The sequence below is a fragment of the Halichoerus grypus genome, chromosome 8 (assembly GCF_964656455.1).
Source record: "Halichoerus grypus chromosome 8, mHalGry1.hap1.1, whole genome shotgun sequence".
NCBI classification, from domain to species: domain Eukaryota; kingdom Metazoa; phylum Chordata; class Mammalia; order Carnivora; family Phocidae; genus Halichoerus; species Halichoerus grypus.
This window is the reverse complement of record NC_135719.1, coordinates 45,840,372-45,856,215: the sequence shown is the minus strand read 5'-3', so window position 1 is coordinate 45,856,215 and position 15,844 is coordinate 45,840,372. Positions and strand designations below refer to the sequence as shown.

Here is a 15,844-nt window from a genome sequence, read left to right as displayed (position 1 = left end):
ACCTGAATAGGCCAATAACCAGTAACGAGATTGAAGCAGTGATCAAAAACCTCCCAAAAAACAAGAGTCCAGGGCCTGATGGATTCCCTGGGGAATTCTACCAAACATTCAAAGAAGAAATAATACCTATTCTACTGAAGTTGTTTCAAAAAATAGAAACAGAAGGAAAACTTCCAAACTCATTCTATGAGGTCAGCATTACCTTAATCCCCAAACCAGGCAAAGACCCCATCAAAAAGGAGAATTTCAGACCGATATCCCTGATGAATATGGATTCCAAAATCCTCAACAAAATCCTAGCTAATAGGATCCAACAATACATTAAAAGGATCATCCACCACGACCAAGTGGGATTTACCCCCGGCATGCAAGCGTGGTTCAACATTCACAAATCAATCAATGTGATAGAACACATTAATAAGAGGAGGGAGAAGAAACATATGGTCCTCTCAATTGATGCAGAAAAAGCATTTGACAAAATACAACGTCCTTTCCTGATTAAAACTCTCCAGAGTATAGGGATAGAGGGAACATTCCTCAAGCTCATAAAATCCATCTATGAAAAACCCACAGTGAATATCATCCTCAATGGGGAAAAGCTGAGAGCCTTTCCCTTAAGATCAGGAACACGTCAAGGATGCCCACTCTCACCACTATTGTTCAACATAGTACTAGAAGTCCTAGCAACAGCAATCAGACAACAAAAAGAAATAAAAGGTATTCAAATTGGCAAAGAAGTCAAACTCTCTCTTTTCGCAGACGACATGATACTTTATGTGGAAAACCCAAAAGACTCCACCCCCAAATTACTAGAACTCATACAGCAATTCAGTAATGTGGCAGGATACAAAATCAATGCACAGAAATCAGTTGCTTTCTTATACACTAACAACACAACTGCAGAAAGAGAAATTAGAGAAACGATTCCATTTACAATAGCACCAAAAACCATAAGATACCTCGGAATAAACCTAACCAGAGAGGTAAAGGATCTATACTCTAGGAACTACAAAACACTCATGAAAGAAATTGAAGAAGACACAAAAAGATGGAAAAATATTCCATGCTCATGGATCGGAAGAATAAACGTTGTTAAAATGTCTATGCTACCCAGAGCAATCTATACCTTCAATGCCATCCCGATCAAAATTCCAATAACATTTTTTGAAGTGCTGGAACAAACAATCCTAAAATTTGTATGGAATCAGAAAAGACCCCAAATCGCCAAGGAAATGTTGAAAAAGAAAAACAAAGCTGCGGGGAATCACGTTGCCTGATTTCAAGCTATATTACAAAGCTGTGATCACCAAGACAGCATGGTACTGGCACAAAAATAGACATATAGACCAATGGAACAGAATAGAGAACCCAGATATGGACCCTCAACTCTATGGTCAAATAATCTTCGACAAAGCAGGAAAAAACATGCAATGGAAAAAAGACAGTCGCTGGGAAAATTGGACAGCCACATGCAGAAGAATGAAACTCGACCATTCTCTAACACCATTCACAGAGATAAACTCAAAGTGGATGAAAGACCTCAATGTGAGACAGAAATCCATCAACATCCTAGAGGAGAACATAGGCAGTAACCTCTTTGACATCGCCCACAGCAACTTCTTTCAAGATACATCTCCAGAAGCTAGTGAAACAAAGGCAAAAATGAACTTTTGGGACTTCATCAAGATAAAAAGCTTCTGCACAGCAAAGGAAACATTCAACAAAACAAGGAGGCAACCCACAGAATGGGAGAACATATTTGCAAATGACACTACAGATAAAGGGCTGGTATCCAAGATCTATAAAGAACTTCTCAAACTCAACACCCAAAAAACAAATAATCAAGTCAAAAAGTGGGCAGAAGATATGAAAGGACACTTCTCTGAAGAAAACATACAAATGGCTAACAGACACATGAAAAAATGTTCATCATCATTAGCCATCAGGGAAATCCAAATCAAAACCACATTGAGATACCACCTTACACCAGTTAGAATGGCAAAAATGGACAGGGAAAGAAACAACAAATGTTGGAGAGGTTGTGGAGAAAGGGGAACCCTCTTACATTGTTGGTGGGAATGCAAGTTGGTACAGCCACTTGGGAAAACAGTGTGGAGGTTCTTCAAAAAATTAAAAATAGAGCTACCCTATGACCCAGCAATTGTACTCCTGCGTATTTACCCCGAAGACACAGATGTAGTGAAAAGAAGGGCCATATGCACCCCAATGTTCATAGCAGCAATGTCCGCCATAGCCAAACTGTGGAAAGAGCTGAGATGCCCTTCAACAGATGAATGGATAAAGAAGATGTGGTCCACATATACAATGGAATATTACTCAGCCATCAGAAAAGATGAATACCCAACTTTTACATCAACATGGATGGGACTGGAGGAGATTATGCTAAGTGAAATAAGTCAAGCAGAGAAAGTCAATTATCCTATGGTTTCACTTATTTGTGGAACATAAGGAATAGCATGGAGGACATTAGGAGAAGGAAGGGAAAAATGGGGGGGGGGAATTGGAGGGAGAGACGAACCATGAGAGACTATGGACTCTGAAAAACAAACAGGGTTTTAGAGGGGAGGTGGGCAGGGGGATTGGTTAGCCTGGTGATGGGTATTAAGGAGGGCACGTACTGCATGGAGCACTGGGTGTTATATGAAAACAACAGATCGTGGATCACCACATCAAAAACCAATGATGTATTGTATGGTGACTAACATAACATAATAAAATTAAAAAAAACAAACTGGAAAACAATACAGAGAAAGAGAATATTAACATAGAAATAGAAATGATAGAAAAAGAGCCAAACTGGAATTCTGAAGCCAAGAATACCGTAACTGAATGAAAACCTACTAGAGGGTTTCAATACGAGATTTGAACAGGAAGAAGGAAAAAATGGCAAACTTGAAGTTAGATCAAGTGAAAATATCCAGTTTGAGGAACAAAAAGAAAAAAGAACGAAGAAAACTCAACAGAGCCTGAGAGATGTGTAGGACACTACCATACTAACATATGTACAATGGGGGTTCCAGAAGGAAAGGACAGAGAGAAAGGTGCACAAAGAATATTTGAAGAAATAATGGCATCACACTCCCCAAATTTGATAAAAGACATGAATCTACACACTCAAGAAGCTCAAGAAATTTCAAGAAGGATAAACACAAAGAGAGCCACGCTGAGACACATAATCAAATTGTCAACAGCCAAAGACAAAGAGAACCTTGAAAGTAGCAACAGATAAGTTGACTAAGTATATAAAAAGGATTTTCAATAAGATTAAAGCAGATTTCTCATCAGACACATGGAGGCCAGAAGCGAGTGAGATGACATTTTTTAATGTTCTGAAAGAAAAAGAAAAAAAACCTGGCAGCTGAGAATTGTGTATATGGCAAAATTATCCTTCAAAAATGAAGGAGAAATTAGGACATTTCTGAATAGGCAAAAACTGAAGGAATTTGCTTCCAGTAAAACTGTCACACAAGAAATGCTTAAAAGTGTTCTTTGGGTTGAAATGAACAGACACTAAGCAGTAACTCAAAGCCATATGAAAAATATAGCTCTCCAGTAGAAGTAAGTACGTAGGTAAATATAAAAGCCAGTATTGCTGTATTTTGGTTTCTAACTCCATTTTTTATATCCTACATGATTAAAAGACAAATGCAGAAAACAATCACTGAGTTTATGTCATGGGTGCACAACGTATAAAGATGTAATTCGTGAGAAAAAAAAAACTAAGAAGGAAATGGAGCTGTATAGGAGCAGAATTTTGTATGCTATTAAAGTTACGTTGGAATCAATTCAAACTAGATTGCTATTTAGGATGTTAATTGTAATCTCCATGGTAACCACTAGGAAAATATCTAAAAATTATACACAAAAGGAAATGAGACAGGAATCACAATGGTGCACTACAAAAAAATTAATGAGCACCAAAGAAGGCAGTAATGAAGAAAACAGAAAAACAAAAGAGTATAAGATATACAGAAAACAAATAACAAATGAAAAAGTAAGTCTTTTATCAATAGTCACTTTAAATGTAAATGAATTAAACTCTCCAGCAAAAGGCAGAGATTGGCAGGATGAATTTAAAAAAACTATGATCCAAATATGTGTGGATTAAAAGAGACTCACTTTATTTTTTTCTAATTTTTATTTATTTATTTATTTTTTAAGTTTCAGGTGTAGAATTTAGTGATTCATCACAACACCCAGTGCTCATCACAACACATGCCCTCCTTAATACCCATCACCCATTTAACCCATCCCCCCACTCATCACCCCTCCAATAACCCTCAGTTTGTTCTCCATAGTTAAGAGTGTGTTTTCTGGTTTGCCCCTCTTTTTTCTTTTTTCCCCTATGTTCATCTGTTTTGTTTCTTAAATACCACGTGAGTGAAATCACATGGTATTTGTCTTTCTCTGACTTATTTCACTTAGCATATACTCTCTACTCTGTCCACATCATTGTAAATGGCATGATTTCATTCCTTTTTATGGCTGAGTACTATTCCATTATAGATATAGATATCTATCTATATCTCTATATATCTATAAAGGAATATAGATATATAGAGATATAAGATATACATATATATCTTCTTTATCTTCTTTATTCATCAGTTGATGTACACTTGAGCTCTTTCCATAATTTGGCTATTGTTGATAATGCTGCTATAAACATCAGAGTGCATGTACCCCTTCAAATCTGTACTTTTGTATCCTTTGGGTAAATACCTAGTAGTGCAATTGCTGGATTGTAGTTCTATTTGTAACTTTTTGAGGAACCACCATACTGTTTTCCAGAGTGGCTGCACCAGTTTGCATTCCCACCAGTACATGAGGGTTCCCCTTTCTCTGCATCCTCACCAATACCTGTTATTTCCTGTGTTGTCAATTTTAGCCATTCTGACAGGTGTGAGGTGGTGTCTCATTATGGTTTTGATTTGCATTTCCCTGATGATGAGTGATGTTGAGTATCTTTTCATGTGTCTGTTGGCCATCTGGATGTGTTCTTTGGAAAAATGTGTATTCCTGTCTTTTGCCCGTTTCTTGATTGGATTATTTGTTTTTTGGGTGTTGAGTTGGATAAGTTCTTTATAAATTTTGGATACTAACCCTTTATTAGCTATGTCATTTGCAAATATCCTCTCCCATTCTATAGGCTGCCTTTTAGTTTTTTTTATTATTTCCTTCACTGTGCAGAAGCTTTTTATCTTGATGAAGTCCCAATAGTTCATTTTTGCTTTTGTTTTCCTTGCCTCTGGTGACATGTCCAGTAAGAAGTTCCTTTGGCCGAGGTCAAGGAGGTTGCTGCCTGTGTTCTCCTGTAGGATCTTGATGGTTTCCTGTTTCACATTTAGGCTTTAATCCATTTTGAATTTATTTATGTGTATAATGTAAGAAAGTGGTCCGGTTTCATTCTTCTGCATGTGGCTGTCCAGTTTTCCCAACACCATTTGTTGAAGAGACTGTCTTTTTTCCATTGGATATTCTTTCCTGCTTTGCTGAAGGTTAGTAAACCATATAGTTGTGGGTCCATTTCTGGGTTTTCTATTCTGTTCCATTGATCTATGTGTCTGTTTTTGTGCCAGTGCCATACTATCTTGATCACTACAGTTTTGTAACATAACTTGAAGTCCAGAATCGTGATGCCTCCAGCTTTGCTTTTCTTTTCCAAGATTGCTTTAGCTATTCGGAGTCTTTCATGGTTCCATATAAATTTTAGGATTGTTTGTTCTAGCTCTGTGAAAAATGCTATTGGTATTTTGATAGGGATTGCATTAAATCTGTGGTATATTCCTTTGGGTGGTATAGACATTTTAACAATATTTGTTCTTCCAATCCATGAACATGGAATGTCTTTCCATTTCTTTATGTTATCAGTTTCTTTCATAAGTGTTTTATAGTTATCAGAGTACAGATCTTTAACCTTTTTGGTTAGGTTGATTCCTAGGGATCTTATGGGTTGGTGCAATTGTAAATGAGATCGATTCCTTGATTTCTCTTTCTGCTGTTTCATTATTGGGGATATAGAAATGCAACAGATTTCTGTGTGTTGATTTTGTATCCTGCAAATTTACTGAATTCGTGTATCAGTTCTAGGAATTTTTGGTGGAGTCTTTTGGGTTTTCTATATATACTATCATGTCGTCTGTAAATAGTGAAAGTTTGACTTCTTCCTTGCTGATTTGGATGTCTTTTATTTCATCTTGTCATCTGATTGCTGAGGCTAGGACTTCCAGTACTATGTTAAATAACAGTAGTGGGAGTGGACATTCCTGTCTTATTCCTTACCATAGAGGAAAAGCTCTCGGTTTTTTCCCATTGAGGATGATATTAGCTGTGGATTTTTCATATATGGCCTTTATTATGTTGAGATATGTTCCCTCTAATCCTACTTTGTTGAGGATTTTTATCAAGAATGGATGTTGCACTTTGTCAAATGTTTTTTCTGCATTTATTAAGAGAATCATATGGTTCTTATCCTTTTTTTTATTAATGTAGTGTATCACGTTGTTGATTTACAAATATTGAACCACCCTTGCAGCCCAGGAATAAATCCCAGTTGATCATGGTGAATGATCATTTTAATGTACTGTTGGATTCTATTTGCTAGTATTTTGTTGAGAATTTTTGCATCCATGTTCATCAGGGATATGGGCCTGTAGTTCTCTTTTTTAGTGGAGTCGTTGTCTGGTTTTGGAATCAGGGTAATGCTGGCCTCATAGAATGAGTTTGGAAGTTTCCCTTCCATTTCTATTTTTTTAGAATAGTTTGAGAAGAATAGGTATTAACTCTTCTTTAGTGTATGTTCTGCTGAAGCAAGCACAGGTGTTAACTCTTCTTTAAATGTTTGCTAGAATTCCCTTGAAAAGCCATCTGGCCCTGCACTTCTGTTTGTTGGGAGATTTTTGATTACTTATTCAATTTCTTTGCTGGTTATCAGTCTGTTCAAGTTTTCTATTTCTTCCTGTTTCAGTTTTGGTAGTTTATATGTTTCTAGGAATTTGTCCATTTCTTCCAGGTTGTCCCATTTGTTAGCATATAATTTTTCATAATATTCTCTTATAATTGTTTGTATTTCTGTAGTGTTGGTTGTGATTTCTCCTCTCTCATTTATGATTTTATTTACTTGGGTCCTTTATCTTCTTTTTGATAAATCTGGCTAGGAATTTATCAATTTTATTGATTTTTTCAAAAACCAGCTCCCAGCTCTTGGTTTCATTGATCTCTTCTGTTTTTGTTTGTTTGTTTCTATATCATTTATTTCTGCTCCAATCTTTATTATTTCCCTTCTTCTGCTGGCTTTAAGCTTCATTTGTTTTTCTTTTAATAGCTCCTTTAGGTGTAAGGTTAGGTTGTTTGAGATTTTTCTTGCTTCTTGAGGTAGGCCTGTATTGCTATACACTTCCTTCTTATGACTGTTTTTGCTGCATCCCAAAAGTTTTGGACCATAGTGTTTTCATTTTCATTTGTTTCCATGTAATTTTTTATTTCTTCTTTAATTTCCTGGTTGACCCATTCACTCTTTAGTAGCATGTCCTTTAACCTCCATGTATTTGTGGTCTTTCCATATTTTTTTCTTGTGGTTGACTTCAAGCTTCATAGTGTTGTGGTCAGAAAATATACATGGTATAATTTCAATCTTTTTGTACTCATTGAGGCCTGATTTGTGACCAAGTATGTTATCTATTCTGGAGAATGTCCCATGTGCACTTGAAAAGAATGTGTATTCTGCTGCTTTAGGATGAAATGTTCTGACTATATCTGTTAAGTCCATCTGGCCCAGTGTGTCATTCAAAGCCATTGTTTCCTTGTTGATTTTTTGCTTAGATGATCTGTCCATTGATGTAAGTGGAGTGTTAAATTCCCCTACTATTATTGTATTATTATCAAAGAGTTCCTTTATATTTCTTTTTGTTTTATACAAGTGGGTGCTCCCAAGTTAGGGGAATAAATATTTACAATTGTTAGATTTTCTTGTTGGACAGTTCCCTTTATTATGATATAATGCCCTTCTTCATCTCTTGTTACAGTATTTGTTTTAAAATCTACTTTGTCTGATAGAAGTATTGCTACCCTGGCTTTCTTTTGCTGTCCATTTGCATGATAAATGTTTTTCCATCCCCTCACTTTGAATCTGCAGGTATCTTTAGGTCTAAAATTTGTCTCTTGTAGGCAGCACATAGAGGGGTCTTATTTTTTTTATCCATTCTGACACCCTATGTCTTTTAATTGGAGTGTTTAGTCCATTTACCTTCAGAGTAATTGTTGATAGATATGTATTTAGTGCCATTTTATTACTTGTTTTGTCATTGCTTCTGAAGATTTTCTTTATTCCTTTCTAGTCTTTCTCACTTTTGGTCTTTTCTTCCACTCAAAGAATCCCCTTTAATATTTCTTGCAGGGCTGGTTTAGTGGTCACAAACTCCTTTAGTTTTTGTTTGTCTCGGAAACTCTTTACCTACAAGAGAGTCACTTTAGATATAAGGACATGCATAGGTTGAAAGTGAAAGTTTGTAAAAAGATATTCCCATGCAAATGGTAAGCCAAACAGAACTTTATGACAATAGTAAAATAGAAAAAAATAGACCTTAATTCAAAAACCATTATGAGACAAACAAGGACATAATATATTGGTAGAGGGGTCAATTCATCAAGAAGTTATAATAATTATACACACCAAGCAACAGAGCCCCCAAATATATGAAGCAAATAGTGATAGAATAGAAGTGGAAAATAGCTCAACAATGGTAGTTGGAGACTGCAATATCATACTTTCAATAATGAATAGAACATGTAAACAGAAGACCAATAAGGAAATAGAACAACACTGTAAACCAACTAGACCTAACAGACATATATAGGACATTCCACCCAATAATAGCAGAATACACATTCTACTGAAGTGCACATGGAACATTCTCCAAGAGAGACCATACATTAGGCAATAAAAAATCCTACCAGCTTGTTTAACCATTTACCCATTGAATGACAGCTAAGTTGTTTCCAACTTTTTTGGTTATGATGAATAAAGCTGCTATGAAGATTCATGTCCAAATTTTTGTATAAACACAAGTTTTTAATTCTCTTGGGTAAGTGCTCAAGATTGCAACTACTGAGTCATATAGTTGTTTCATTGGGTTTTATAAGAAAATGCCAAACTGTCATTCATAATTGTTAGAACATTTTATATCCCACCAGCAATTTATGAGTAATCTTGTTTCCCCACATTCTTTTTAAAAAAGTTTATTTAAGTAATCTTTATATCCAACAAGGGGCTCAAACTCATGACCCCTAAATCAAGAGTCACAGGCTCTTCCAACTGAGCCAGCCAGGTGCCCCTTTCCCTTCATTCTTGGCAGCATTTGGTGTTGTCACTATTTTTATTTTAGTAATTCTAATATGTGTGTGGTGGTATCTCATGGTGAGTTTAATTTGCAATTCCCTAATGGCTAATGATATTAAACATCCTTTCATGTGCAATATTTGCCACCTGTAGATTCTCTTGAGTGAACTGTGTCTTGCCCATTTCTAATTGAATTTTTTCTTTTCTGCTGAGTTTTGAGAACTCTTTATGTATTCTGGATAGTAGTCCTTTGTCAGATTTGTAGTTCACAGATATTTTCTCTAAGCCTGTAGCTTGTCTTTTCACCCTTTTAACAGGGTCTTTTTTGGAAAAAATGTTACTAATTTTGAGGAAGTCCAATTTATCAATTTTTTTTATATAGTCATGCTTTTCATGTCAAGTGTAAGAATTTTTTGCCCAGTCCTAGGTCCTAAAGTGGTTTTTTTTCTATTTTTTTCCCGAAAGTTTTACAGTGATCCATTTTGAGTTAATATTTGTGAAAGGTGTGAGGTTTAGGTTGAGTTATATTTTTTAACCTATGGATGTCCAATTGCCCCAGCTCCATCTCTTGAAAAGGTTACCCTTTTTCCACTGAATTGCTTTTGCATTTTGTAAAAAATCGGTTGGGTATGTATGTCTGGGTCTTTTTCTGGATTTTATATTCTGTTCCATTGATCTACATGGCTATCCCTCTGCTGCCAATACACAAGGTCTTGATTACTGGTTATTTTTTAAAAGCTCCATACTAATTCTAATGTGCTGTGAGGACTGGGAACTACTGCTGGAGCCAGAAAAATGGTTTGAAGAGACTAACTAGTGTGATTATCTCTTACAGTTTGGAGAAATACAGTGAAAAGCATGCTGTACTTAGAAGCAAAAGACCTGTGTTTTGTAGTCTTAGTGAATGAATGTGGCTAGGTGATCTGGCCAAATCTTTTAGCCTGAGTCTCAATTTTCTCATCAATGGAACTGGGATGCTAATACATATTTAGTCTACCCTTCTGGTATGCCTGTGAATATAAAAGGAAATATAGAGTCTGTAAGCTTTAGACTGAAGCCAGTAAACAAATACAAAGCATTACTATTTAAAAAAAAAAATGGAAAATGAGATCCAGAGAGATTAAGGTCTTTCTTACCCAAGGTCACCTTCTATTTTATTTGGTGGCATTAGCTAGGAAATTTCAAGTTATTCAACAAATACTTACAGAGCACATTCTGCCAGACACTGTGAAAAGTCCCTGGGACACAAAACACAAAAAGACACAGTCCCTGTCCTTAAGAATCTTCCTGTTTAATGGGGACATATACTATTTTTCAAAAGTTAAGTGAATTCAAATTAAATTTGTATTGAGAACTCCTTTAGAATTCCAGGGACCTTCCAGGTAGATGGATCCATAGGGCAATAAATCATTGTTCTGACATCTCTGTAAGTCACAAGCTATATTCTTAGACTTTCACAGGATTTTGCATGCTGATTTTGTAGAGACAAAAGGAAAGAGGGAGGGTTTCCCTGGAAAGAACTAAAAACAATCTTAGGCTCACGTGCTTGCGACTCCTTCCAAACTCTTCTCATCCCCATTCCAAAATTTCTTTGCCATCCATTTATTAAAACAAAACAAAAACATTCCATGGAGCCAATTCAGAGTCCTATATTGTGAATAAAAAATGCATTTGCCTACCTAAAGTGGTGCAGCACCTGTAGAAAGAGGGCAATCCCAAGCGTCAGCCTACTTCTTCTGTGTGCTTCCAGGTCTCATTTACAAACTGATTTCAGCCCAGGTCTGTCTGTAATGCAAATGCATATGGAGTAGCTTTAACAGCTAGAGGAAGACTGGATATGCAACATTCCTCTAAACAGCCTGCACTGAGAAAATCTCCCTTGGAGAATAAAGGCTAGTATTACAGAATCATTTTTAGTATTATTAAATGCTATTTGGTGTGTTTAGAGTTCAAGGCATGAGAATAAAACAAAATACACGATAGCAAAACATGCTCCAGCACAACAAAATCAGAACCCAGTTCCCAGACTCCCAGCTGGAGAGGCCAAGAAGTAATTGCCAAGTTCTAGCCCAGCCATTGGCGAGGCTCTGCTGCCCCCAGGTGGCTGAAGTCCTTCTTGGACAAAGCCGCTGGTGCTCTTGTGCTAGTAAGTGCTATCTGAGTTTTAGAACGGTGGAGTGGATGGATGGGTAGGGAAGTGGGTGGATTCATTCATTTAGTAAATATTGAATTTCAACTATTTTGCCAGGCACTGTGCCAAGTGGTGTTAGGAAGTGAAATTTGAGATCTGAGATCTGAAAATTGCTTTGACATTAAGTAAAGCAAGGGCTATGGTCAGAGCTACCCTTGCATTGGTTCCAGGAGAATAGTGGGGATGGGGGAAGGACTTCCCCAATATGCTTCATTCTTCAGGGAGACAAACATAACTCTAGCTAACCTTAGCCTATTAATTCAAATCCATTGGGTTAATTAACAGGAGAAAGAATACAGAGCAGGTAAATGCGGGCTTTAGATACACACTAGGAGTATAGGGGAAGTTCTAGGTGGGGGCAGTGAGGGAGAGTAAGCAGAACTCTTTGTCTCACTGAAAAACAAAGGAAAACAGATAAAAGAACAATATACCATATTTAACATAGTTGGTCCTCAAAGATGATGACACCCAGTATTAGTAAGTCATTATGCAATTTGTTTGTTTGTTTGTTTGTTTATTGAGAGAGAGAAAGCACACACAAGCAGGCAGGGTGGAGGGGCTGAGGGAGAGAGAATCTTAAGCAGGCTCCACATCCAGTACAGAGCCCGATGTGGGGCTCAATCTCACGACCGAGATCATGACCTGAGCTGAAATCAAGAATTGGACACTTAACCGACTAAACCACCCAGGAGCCCCTTAAGTCATTATATTATTGATGGGTATGGAAATTGGTGCATTCCATTTGACAGCAATTTCACAATTAGGAATTTATTGTCTGGAATTACTTGTAGAGGTATATAGAGAAAAGAGCAGATGAGACCAGTGCCATTCCTTTCACCTGGGCTTAAATAATGGCATCATAGACACGTAAGAGCTGAGGAGTTTCTTGAGATTGAAATTTGTGCTGGAAGTTGTCTCTGCAGCTGAGTAACTTAGTTCCTTTCAGGATTCTGTAGAAGCCTACAGAAAAAACCCCAACCTTTCAATTTTCTTTGAACTCAAACATGCATTTATTGAGCAATCAATGAATGCAAGACTTTGGCTAGGCTAGGGAGGGTGCAATGCAGAGATAACTTAGATCTGCTTCTCTGACCTCAAAGACTTTGGTGTAGAGAAGACTGACTTGTAAAAATAAAACACAGTAATTAAATGAAAAAAACAGCTGTAATATAGCTTGTGGAAATATGGGATAGGGAAAATATGATCTATTCTAATTGGAGAGGTGAGGAGGGGGTGGCTTCCTAGCAGATGTGGCATTTGGGCCTTGAAACACAAGTGGATTTTGATAGGTCTGGGACGTTCAGAGGAAGGACAGGTTGGTATCTCTTCCTTTAGGTTGGAAGAGCATGAACTGTTATGTTAGTCTTTATTGAGCACCAACAAGGTGCTATGTGAAATGGAGAAGCGTAAGAACCACTATAAAGGGAAGATACAATACATCCCTGAGGAAAAAAATCATATAACGTGAAATGATACTGTGTGATTAAATATCAGAACAGTTTACAGAGTCCAGAGGTGAAGCAGAGATACAGGCCAAATACATTTTTTTTTTGGTAGTGAATTAGTCACTTTAAAATATTTCAGTGAAGGGCTCCTGGGTGGCTCAGTCACTTAAGCATCTGACTCTCGGATTTTGGCTCAGGTTATAATCTCAAGGTCGTGAGATTGAGCCCCTCATTGGCCTCCACACTGGACATGGAGCCTACTTAAGATTCTCTCTTTTCCTCTCCTTCCATTCCTCCCTCCCTCCCCCTCTAAAAAAATAAAAATATTTCAGTGAAGTCAGTAGGAGAAAGCATGAAGCATAAAATGCATATTACTTTTACTACTACTCCTTTAAGCTTCTAGATTTTGTAAAGTTTTTAATTACATGAGAAATGCATAATATATAATATAATCTTGTTTGAAAAATTCAAGAGATGAGAAAAAATTAGAGTAAAAAGAAAAATTCTCCCTTCAAAATCTCCTCTTTTCCACCCAATCTCATTTCTTTTCCTAGAAGCAAGCACTGCTATCAGCTTGCTGTGTTTTCTTCCAGAATGATTTCTGGAGTATTATAAATATATAACTGTGCTATGACTTTACATAAATGGATATGTGCTTTTCCACACTTAAAAAATACTCAGTAACCTATTTTGGAGATTTTTCTATGTTAGTACATAGATCATAAAGTACACAGTTAAAAGTCATTCTTGGTAACTAAATTTCCACAGTAAGGATACACCTTGGCTATTTCACCATGTCCATTTGTTTTTGTTTTGTTTTGTTTAAGTTTATTTAAGTAATCTCTACACCCAATGTGGCGCTTGAACCTATGACCCTGAGACCAAGAGTCACATTTTCTTATGACTGAGCCAGCTAGGTGCCCTTCAACATGTCCATTTGGATGATCCATAAGATGAAAGCCACTAAGGTCTTACCCGATTTATATAAACATACAAAAAAGCAAAAAACAACCCCAACTCTGGGCTTAACCGACAGACATCTTCTTTGAACCTCTCACTTACAGCCCCTCACTCAATTTGGGAGATGTAAGTAATCTCTGCAACCACCAAAACCTGTGAGGGGATTCTGTATGTAAACTGCAATCAGTATTGGGGAAACAGACTATACATCATCCTGAATCCACCTATGGTTGGAATCCACCTGAAACCATCTATGGTTTATGCTCTCCTGTCCTCCAGTTTCCTTGGCTTTTGATATTCAAAATCAAGCAAGCATGTCCACTGAAAAACACAAACAAAACAAATTAACAAAAACAAAACTTTTCACCTAAGCAGCAGCTCCTATAAAAGTGATTTAGCTTTCAACCCCATGATGGATTGAAAAAAAAATCCAGCCCTTCTTTTGATTTCTCTGTTCAAGACTCTAGCTGTCCTTCCTTGAAGCACATACATTAAGGTGACCACAGATATCCCAACGGTGGAATGAAAGGTAGAGGGACAAGAAGCCCAGAGAGGGTGAGACCTCAGTTACTACTTCAAATATAATCCACTACAATAGAAAGATTTCCCCAAATTAGATATACTTTATGAACACCATTTTAATACTTGCCCAGTATTCTAACAATATTTTAGAATGTTTATTTAGAAACAAACTTTACCATTCTTTTTTTAAAAAAATTATATTATAGATCATGATCCATTACAGCTATCTTAGGACATATCTGCCACTGAACTTATATAAATTAGATCATAGTATTTATATTATGTTAAGGCTTTGGTCACATATTCCAAATGGCTTTCCAAATAGTTGTAAGCATTTGATTCTAGAAGGCTGCTAGAGTGCTGGTAGAGCACACCTAAGATTCCTGCACCAAACTTGAAAAGGTTGTCTGTACTAGCTGTCACCATTTCCTGCGCTCTTAGTCATTCCTCAACTCATGTAGTCTGGCTTCTGCCTAAACTACTCCACTGAAACCGCTTCTGTCAAGGATCCTGTTGCTGAATGGAAGTTCTTCTCCTGTTTGACTTCTCAGAGGCATGTGACAGCCTTAAACTCCTCCTCTCCCATGAAGCTTCCATTCTTTCCTGCTTTTCCTCTCCCCATTTTCCATCTCCTTTGCTGATCCATCCTCCTCTTTCTAGCCTGCCAAAGTTTCCAGGGATCTAATGTAGGCCCAAAGGGCTTCACCTCTAAAAGCTCTCCTCAGGCAATCCCACACATCCCCACTTCTAGATGCTGATGCCTCCTCTACCTCCCTCTTCATCTCAGCTTTTTCTAGGGCCCCACATCCATTCGCTCACTGGACAGGCCCCGCCAGTAGGATGTCCCAAGCCCATCTCAACACAACAATGTTGAAACTAAACTTCTTTTCCTCCATCCCCAACTCCCGTATTCCCCATCTCACACCACACGCAAGGTGCTCAAGCCAGAAACATGAGCATGATCTCCTTCTCCCTCAGTCCTCACATTCAGACAATTTCCCAGTCTTGTTAATTCTAACTCTAAATGTCTTTCAAATCTGTCCACGGGCCCCATGTGCTCTGCCAGCATGAGTCCAGGTCTCTGTCAATCCGTGCTTGGAATACTGTAACAGTCTTCTAACTTGGCTCCTGGCCTCTTAGTCTTGCTTCCTTCCCTCCAACCAGTTCTCGACACAGCAAGGAGAGCTTTGTGAAATGAAAGTCTCATGACACCTTTCCCAGCTCTAAACCTTGCAGTATCTCCCCATTACCTCAGAATAAAACCCAAGCCCTTTGTTTCCTGAAGCAAAGATATGGGTACATACAGATTTTTAAATATTACCCTATAGTAAAACTTACTCTTGGTGGTGTACAGTTCTGTGAATTTTA

The 15,844-nt window shown here is 37.3% G+C and overlaps 1 long non-coding RNA gene across 3 annotated transcripts in view; it reads right to left on the bottom strand.

Annotated features, from left to right (window-relative positions):
- Positions 1–15,844, bottom strand: part of LOC118554890 (uncharacterized) — a 58,778-nt gene that overhangs the window by 42,345 nt on the left and 589 nt on the right. For all 3 annotated transcript variants that reach the window (XR_004926703.2, XR_013450423.1, XR_013450424.1), the window contains exon 2: positions 11,038–11,143. This is a non-coding gene — a long non-coding RNA (uncharacterized LOC118554890). The remainder of the gene's footprint in view (positions 1–11,037; positions 11,144–15,844) is intronic.